The sequence below is a fragment of the Oncorhynchus keta genome, unplaced genomic scaffold (genome assembly GCF_023373465.1).
Source record: "Oncorhynchus keta strain PuntledgeMale-10-30-2019 unplaced genomic scaffold, Oket_V2 Un_contig_3977_pilon_pilon, whole genome shotgun sequence".
Taxonomy (NCBI): Eukaryota; Metazoa; Chordata; class Actinopteri; order Salmoniformes; family Salmonidae; genus Oncorhynchus; species Oncorhynchus keta.
Genome location: NW_026287534.1, coordinates 1,901 through 11,098, shown reverse-complemented (window position 1 = coordinate 11,098; position 9,198 = coordinate 1,901). Strand labels below are relative to the sequence as shown.

The window sequence follows — 9,198 nt, the reverse complement described above, 5'->3', positions numbered from 1 at the left end:
ATACTTGTGTTTCTAGCTCCAACAGTGCAGTAATATCTGACTAAATACTCCAACAGTGTAATATCTGACTTACTTGTTTCTAGCTCCAACAGTGCAGTAATATCTGACTAAATACTTGTGTTTCTAGCTCCAACAGTGCAGTAATATCTGACTAAATACTTGTGTTTCTAGCTCCAAATACTTGTGCAGTAATATAATATCTGACTAAATACTTGTGTTTCTAGCTCCAACAGTGCAGTAATATCTGACTAAATACTTGTGTTTCTAGCTCCAACAGTGCAGTAATATCTGACTAAATACTTGTGTTTCTAGCTCCAACAGTGCAGTAATATCTGACTAAATACTTGTGTTTCTAGCTCCAACAGTGCAGTAATATCTGACTAAATACTTGTGTTTCTAGCTCCAACAGTGCAGTAATATCTGACTAAATACTTGTGTTTCTAGCTCCAACAGTGCAGTAATATCTGACTAAATACTTGTGTTTCTAGCTCCAACAGTGCAGTAATATCTGACTAAATACTTGTGTTTCTAGCTCCAACAGTGCAGTAATATCTGACTAAATGCTTGTGTTTCTAGCTCCAACAGTGCAGTAATATCTGACTAAATGCTTGTGTTTCTAGCTCCAACAGTGCAGTAATATCTGACTAAATACTTGTGTTTCTAGCTCCAACAGTGCAGTAATATCTGACTAAATACTTGTGTTTCTAGCTCCAACAGTGCAGTAATATTTGACTAAATACTTGTGTTTCTAGCTCCAACAGTGCAGTAATATCTGACTAAATACTTGTGTTTCTAGCTCCAACAGTGCAGTAATATCTGACTAAATACTTGTGTTTCTAGCTCCAACAGTACAGTAATATCTGACTAAATGCTTGTGTTTCTAGCTCCAACAGTGCAGTAATATCTGACTAAATGCTTGTGTTTCTAGCTCCAACAGTGCAGTAATATCTGACTAAATACTTGTGTTTCTAGCTCCAACAGTGCAGTAATATCTGACTAAATACTTGTTTCTAGCTCCAACAGTGCAGTAATATCTGACTAAATACTTGTGTTTCTAGCTCCAACAGTACAGTAATATCTGACTAAATACTTGTGTTTCTAGCTCCAACAGTGCAGTAATATCTAACAATTCACAACCATATACACACATCTAAAAGTAAAATAATGGAATTAAGTATATAAATAAATAAGTATAATATATATAAGTATAAGTATATACATAAATAAGTATAATATATAGAAGTATATAAATATTAGGACGAGCAATGTCGTAGTCTAATAGAATACAGTATATACATACAGTATACAGTATACATACAGTAACATTATTAAACTGACTAGTGTTCCATTATTAAAGTGACCAGTGATTCCATGTCTATAGGGCAGCAGTCTCTAAGGTGCAGGGATGAGAGTGACTAGTGATTCCATGTCTATAGGGCAGCAGTCTCTAAGGTGCAGGGATGAGAGTGACTAGTGATTCCATGTCTATAGGGCAGCAGCCTCTAAGGTGCAGGGTTGAGAGTGACTAGTGATTCCATGTCTATAGGGCAGCAGTCTCTAAGGTGCAGGGATGAGAGTGACTAGTGATTCCATGTCTATAGGGCAGCAGTCTCTAAGGTGCAGGGATGAGAGTGACTAGTGTTCCATTATTAAAGTGACCAGTGATTCCATGTCTATAGGGCAGCAGTCTCTAAGGTGCAGGGATGAGAGTGACTAGTGATTCCATGTCTATAGGGCAGCAGCCTCTAAGGTGCAGGGATGAGAGTGACTAGTGTTCCATTATTAAAGTGACCAGTGATTCCATGTCTATAGGGCAGCAGCCTCTAAGGTGCAGGGATGAGAGTGACTAGTGTTCCATTATTAAAGTGACCAGTGATTCCATGTCTATAGGGCAGCAGTCTCTAAGGTGCAGGGATGAGAGTGACTAGTGATTCCATGTCTATAGGGCAGCAGTCTCTAAGGTGCAGGGATGAGAGTGACTAGTGATTCCATGTCTATAGGGCAGCAGCCTCTAAGGTGCAGGGATGAGAGTGACTAGTGATTCCATGTCTATAGGGCAGCAGTCTCTAAGGTGCAGGGATGAGAGTGACTAGTGATTCCATGTCTATAGGGCAGCAGTCTCTAAGGTGCAGGGATGAGAGTGACTAGTGATTCCATGTCTATAGGGCAGCAGTCTCTAAGGTGCAGGGTTGAGAGTGACTAGTGTTTCATTATTAAAGTGACCAGCCTCTAAGGTGCAGGGTTGAGAGTGACTAGTGATTCCATGTCTATAGGGCAGCAGTCTCTAAGGTGCAGGGATGAGAGTGACTAGTGATTCCATGTCTATAGGGCAGCAGTCTCTAAGGTGCAGGGATGAGAGTGACTAGTGATTCCATGTCTATAGGGCAGCAGCCTCTAAGGTGCAGGGATGAGAGTGACTAGTGTTTCCATGTCTATAGGGCAGCAGTCTCTAAGGTGCAGGGATGAGAGTGACTAGTGTTTCCATGTCTATAGGGCAGCAGCCTCTAAGGTGCAGGGATGAGAGTGACTAGTGATTCCATGTCTATAGGGCAGCAGCCTCTAAGGTGCAGGGATGAGAGTGACTAGTGATTCCATGTCTATAGGGCAGCAGCCTCTAAGGTGCAGGGATGAGAGTGACTAGTGTTCCATTATTAAAGTGACCAGTGATTCCATGTCTATAGGGCAGCAGCCTCTAAGGTGCAGGGATGAGAGTGACTAGTGATTCCATGTCTATAGGGCAGCAGTCTCTAAGGTGCAGGGATGAGAGTGACTAGTGATTCCATGTCTATAGGGCAGCAGCCTCTAAGGTGCAGGGATGAGAGTGACTAGTGTTTCCATGTCTATAGGGCAGCAGTCTCTAAGGTGCAGGGATGAGAGTGACTAGTGATTCCATGTCTATAGGGCAGCAGCCTCTAAGGTGCAGGGATGAGAGTGACTAGTGTTTCCATGTCTATAGGGCAGCAGTCTCTAAGGTGCAGGGATGAGAGTGACTAGTGATTCCATGTCTATAGGGCGCAGCCTCTAAGGTGCAGGGATGAGAGTGACTAGTGATTCCATGTATATAGGGCAGCAGTCTCTAAGGTGCAGGGATGAGAGTGACTAGTGATTCCATGTCTATAGGGCGCAGCCTCTAAGGTGCAGGGATGAGAGTGACTAGTGATTCCATGTCTATAGGGCGCAGCCTCTAAGGTGCAGGGATGAGAGTGACTAGTGATTCCATGTATATAGGGCGCAGTCTCTAAGGTGCAGGGATGAGAGTGACTAGTGATTCCATGTATATAGGGCGCAGCCTCTAAGGTGCAGGGATGAGAGTGACTAGTGATTCCATGTCTATAGGGCAGCAGTCTCTAAGGTGCAGGGATGAGAGTGACTAGTGTTTCCATGTCTATAGGGCAGCAGCCTCTAAGGTGCAGGGATGAGAGTGACTAGTGTTCCATTATTAAAGTGACCAGTGATTCCATGTCTATAGGGCAGCAGCCTCTAAGGTGCAGGGATGAGAGTGACTAGTGATTCCATGTCTATAGGGCAGCAGCCTCTAAGGTGCAGGGATGAGAGTGACTAGTGATTCCATGTCTATAGGGCAGCAGCCTCTAAGGTGCAGGGATGAGAGTGACTAGTGATTCCATGTCTATAGGGCAGCAGTCTCTAAGGTGCAGGGATGAGAGTGACTAGTGTTTCCATGTCTATAGGGCAGCAGTCTCTAAGGTGCAGGGATGAGAGTGACTAGTGATTCCATGTCTATAGGGCAGCAGCCTCTAAGGTGCAGGGATGAGAGTGACTAGTGATTCCATGTCTATAGGGCAGCAGTCTCTAAGGTGCAGGGATGAGAGTGACCAGTGATTCCATGTCTATAGGGCAGCAGCCTCTAAGGTGCAGGGATGAGAGTGACTAGTGATTCCATGTCTATAGGGCAGCAGCCTCTAAGGTGCAGGGATGAGAGTGACTAGTGATTCCATGTCTATAGGGCAGCAGCCTCTAAGGTGCAGGGATGAGAGTGACTAGTGATTCCATGTCTATAGGGCAGCAGCCTCTAAGGTGCAGGGATGAGAGTGACTAGTGATTCCATGTCTATAGGGCAGCAGTCTCTAAGGTGCAGGGATGAGAGTGACTAGTGATTCCATGTCTATAGGGCAGCAGTCTCTAAGGTGCAGGGATGAGAGTGACTAGTGATTCATTATTAAAGTGACCAGTCTCTAAGGTGCAGGGTTGAGAGTGACTAGTGTTTCCATGTATATAGGGCGCAGTCTCTAAGGTGCAGGGATGAGAGTGACTAGTGTTTCCATGTCTATAGGGCAGCAGCCTCTAAGGTGCAGGGTTGAGAGTGACTAGTGATTCCATGTCTATAGGGCAGCAGTCTCTAAGGTGCAGGGATGAGAGTGACCAGTGATTCCATGTCTATAGGGCAGCAGTCTCTAAGGTGCAGGGATGAGAGTGACTAGTGATTCCATGTCTATAGGGCAGCAGCCTCTAAGGTGCAGGGATGAGAGTGACTAGTGATTCCATGTCTATAGGGCAGCAGTCTCTAAGGTGCAGGGATGAGAGTGACCAGTGATTCCATGTCTATAGGGCAGCAGCCTCTAAGGTGCAGGGATGAGAGTGACTAGTGATTCCATGTCTATAGGGCAGCAGCCTCTAAGGTGCAGGGATGAGAGTGACTAGTGATTCCATGTCTATAGGGCAGCAGTCTCTAAGGTGCAGGGATGAGAGTGACCAGTGATTCCATGTCTATAGGGCAGCAGCCTCTAAGGTGCAGGGAGTCTCTAAGAGTGACTAGTGTTCCAGTATTAAAGTGACCAGTGATTCCATGTCTATAGGGCAGCAGTCTCTAAGGTGCAGGGATGAGAGTGACTAGTGTTCCAGTATTAAAGTGACCAGTGATTCCATGTCTATAGGGCAGCAGCCTCTAAGGTGCAGGGATGAGAGTGACTAGTGTTTCATTATTAAAGTGACTAGTGTTTCCATGTCTATAGGGCAGCAGCCTCTAAGGTGCAGGGATGAGAGTGACTAGTGTTTCATTATTAAAGTGACTAGTGTTTCCATGTCTATAGGGCAGCAGCCTCTAAGGTGCAGGGATGAGAGTGACTAGTGTTTCCATGTCTATAGGACAGCAGCCTCTAAGGTGCAGGGATGAGAGTGACCAGTGATTCCATGTCTATAGGGCAGCAGTCTCTAAGGTGCAGGGATGAGAGTGACCAGTGATTCCATGTCTATAGGGCAGCAGTCTCTAAGGTGCAGGGATGAGAGTGACTAGTGATTCCATGTCTATAGGGCAGCAGCCTCTAAGGTGCAGGGATGAGAGTGACTAGTGATTCCATGTCTATAGGGCAGCAGTCTCTAAGGTGCAGGGATGAGAGTGACCAGTGATTCCAGGTCTATAGGGCAGCAGGCTCTAAGGTGCAGGGATGAGAGTGACTAGTGATTCCATGTCTATAGGGCAGCAGCCTCTAAGGTGCAGGGATGAGAGTGACTAGTGATTCCATGTCTATAGGGCAGCAGTCTCTAAGGTGCAGGGATGAGAGTGACTAGTGATTCCATGTCTATAGGGCAGCAGCCTCTAAGGTGCAGGGATGAGAGTGACTAGCGTTCCATTATTAAAGTGACCAGTGATTCCATGTCTATAGGGCAGCAGTCTCTAAGGTGCAGGGATGAGAGTGACTAGTGTTCCATTATTAAAGTGACCAGTCTCTAAGGTGCAGGGTTGAGAGTGACTAGTGATTCCATGTCTATAGGGCAGCAGCCTCTAAGGTGCAGGGATGAGAGTGACTAGTGTTTCCATGTCTATAGGGCAGCAGCCTCTAAGGTGCAGGGATGAGAGTGACTAGTGTTCCATTATTAAAGTGACTAGTGTTTCCATGTCTATAGGGCAGCAGCCTCTAAGGTGCAGGGTTGAGAGTGACTAGTGTTTCATTATTAAAGTGAGTGATCCAGTGATTCCATGTCTATGGGGCAGCAGCCTCTAAGGTGCAGGGTTGAGAGTGACTAGTGATTCCATGTCTATAGGGCAGCAGTCTCTAAGGTGCAGGGTTGAGAGTGACTAGTGATTCCATGTCTATAGGGCAGCAGTCTCTAAGGTGCAGGGATGAGAGTGACTAGTGATTCCATGTCTATAGGGCAGCAGCCTCTAAGGTGCAGGGTTGAGAGTGACTAGTGTTCCATTATTAAAGTGACCAGTGATTCCATGTCTATAGGGCAGCAGCCTCTAAGGTGCAGGGATGAGAGTGACTAGTGTTCCATGTCTATAGGGCAGCAGTCTCTAAGGTGCAGAGTTGAGAGTGACTAGTGATTCCATGTCTATAGGGCAGCAGTCTCTAAGGTGCAGGGTTGAGAGTGACTAGTGATTCCATGTCTATAGGGCAGCAGTCTCTAAGGTGCAGGGATGAGAGTGACTAGTGTTTCCATGTCTATAGGGCAGCAGCCTCTAAGGTGCAGGGATGAGAGTGACTAGCGTTCCATTATTAAAGTGACCAGTCTCTAAGGTGCAGGGTTGAGAGTAGCCGGGTGGTATATATATATATATATACACACAAAACCGTTCAACAGTTTGGGGTCACTTAGAAATGTCCTTGTTTTTGAAAGAAAAGCATTTTTTTTTGTCCATTAAAATAACATCACATTGATCAGAAATACAATGTAGACATTGTTAATGTTGTAAATGACTATTGTAGCTGGAAATGGCTGATTTTTAATGGAATATCTACATAGGTGTACAGAGGCCCATTATCAGCAACCATCACTCCTGTGTTCCAATGGCACGTTGTGTTAGCTAATCCAAGTTTATCAGGCTAATTGATCATTAGAAAACCCTTTTGCAATTCTGTTAGCACAGCTGAAAACTGTTGTTCTGATTAAAGAAGCAATACAGCTGGCCTTCTTTAGACTAGTTGAGTATCTGGAGCATCAGCATTTGGGTTCGATTACAGGCTCAAAATGGCCAGAAACAGAGAACGTTCTTCTGAAACTCGTCAGTCTATTCTTGTTCTGAGAAATGAAGGCTATTCCATGTGAGAAATTACCAATGAACTGAAGATATCGTACAACTCTGTGTACTACTCCCTTCACAGAACAGTGCAGACTGTCTCTAACTAGAATAGAAAGTGGGGTGAGAAGCCCCGGTGCACAACTCAAGCTCTAAACCCTCAGAGGTGGTATACACACGTGAGGAGAGGGGCCCCGGTGCACAACTCAAGCTCTAAACCCTCAGAGGTGGTATACACACGTGAGGAGAGGGGCCCCGGTGCACAACTCAAGCTCTAAACCCTCAGATGTGGTATACACACGTGGGGAGAGGGGCATTCTTCTTACCGAACCACATGACCTTTGTTTTGCAGGTGTTTTGAACAAGGTTAAGTGCAAAATAAAGCTTGTTGGACACTAAGAAAGCTTTGTTGTAGAGTGCTTAACACTAAATCCAGCGAGAGACCAGCTGAGTATAAGACTGTATCATCTACATATAAATGGATTAAAAGAGCTTCCTACTACCTGAGCTATGTTGTTGATGTAAATTGAGAAGAGCGTGGGGCCTAGGATCGAGCCTTGGGGTACTCCCTTGGTGACGGGCTGTGGCTGAGACCACAGATGTTCTGACTTTGTACGCTGCACTCTTTGACAGTGGTAGTTAGCAAGCAAGCCAAAGACCCCTCAGAGACACCAGTACTCCTTAGCCGATCCACAAGAATGGAATGGTCTACCGTATTTAAAGCGTTGGCCAAGTCAATAAAAATAGCAGCACAACATTGCTTATAATCAAGGTCAGTGGTGACATCATTTATTACCTTTTAAGGTTGCAGTGACACATCCATAACCTGAGCGGAAACCAGATTGGATACCAGAGAGAATACTATAGACATCAAGAAACCAGATTGGATACCAGAGAGAATACTACAGACATCAAGAAACCTGATTGGATACCAGAGAGAATACTATAGACATCAAGAAACCAGATTGGATACCAGAGAGAATACTAAAGACATCAAGAAACCAGATTGGATACCAGAGAGAATACTATAGACATCAAGAAACCAGATTGGATACCAGAGAGAATACTATAGACATCAAGAAACCAGATTGGATACCAGAGAGAATACTATAGACATCAAGAAACCAGATTGGATACCAGAGAGAATACTATAGACATCAAGAAACCAGATTGGATACCAGAGAGAATACTATAGACATCAAGAAACCAGATTGGATACCAGAGAGAATACTATAGACATCAAGAAACCAGATTGGATACCAGAGAGAATACTATAGACATCAAGAAACCAGATTGGATACCAGAGAGAATACTATAGACATCAAGAAACCAGATTGGATACCAGAGAGAATACTATAGACATCAAGAAACCAGATTGGATACCAGAGAGAATACTATAGACATCAAGAAACCAGATTGGATACCAGAGAGAATACTATAGACATCAAGAAACCAGATTGATACCAGAGAGAATACTAAAGACATCAAGAAACCAGATTGGATACCAGAGAGAATACTATAGACATCAAGAAACCAGATTGGATACCAGAGAGAATACTATAGACATCAAGAAACCAGATTGGATACCAGAGAGAATACTATAGACATCAAGAAACCAGATTGGATACCAGAGAGAATACTATAGACATCAAGAAACCAGATTGGATACCAGAGAGCCAGTCAGTTGATTATTGACAAGTTTTCCCAACACTTTTGATTAACAGGGCAAGATAGAAATTGGCCTATAATGGTTAGGATCAGCTTGATACCCCCCTTTTAAATAAAGGACCAACCTCGGCTGCCTTCCAAGCACTGGGAACCTCCCCAGAGGTGAGACAGGCCTTCCAAGCACTGGGAACCTCCCCAGAGGTGAGACAGGCCTTCCAAGCACTGGGAACCTCCCCAGAGGTGAGACAGGCCTTCCAAGCACTGGGAACCTCCCCAGAGGTGAGACAGGCCTTCCAAGCACTGGGAACCTCCCCAGAGGTGAGACAGGCCTTCCAAGCACTGGGAACCTCCCCAGAGGTGAGACAGGCCTTCCAAGCACTGAGAACCTCCCCAGAGAGGTTGGATGTAATGTAGGGTATGTAAACAAAGTGGCATAGTTTAAAGTGGCTAGTGATACATGTATTACATAAAGATGCAGTAGATGAAATAGAGTACAGTATATACGTATGAGATGAGTAATGTAGGGTATGTAAACAAGATGCAGTAGATGGTAT

General features: G+C 44.7%; 1 long non-coding RNA gene across 1 annotated transcript; it reads left to right on the top strand.

Moving 5' to 3' along the window:
• The first annotated feature begins 201 nt into the window (after positions 1-201).
• On the top strand, positions 202-6,352 carry LOC127924354 (uncharacterized). Its single transcript, XR_008117698.1, has 7 exons — positions 202-2,071; positions 2,235-2,564; positions 3,353-3,485; positions 3,761-3,980; positions 4,253-4,747; positions 5,230-5,339; positions 6,127-6,352. It is a non-coding gene; the product is annotated as an uncharacterized LOC127924354 (long non-coding RNA).
• The last annotated feature ends 2,846 nt before the right edge of the window (positions 6,353-9,198 follow it).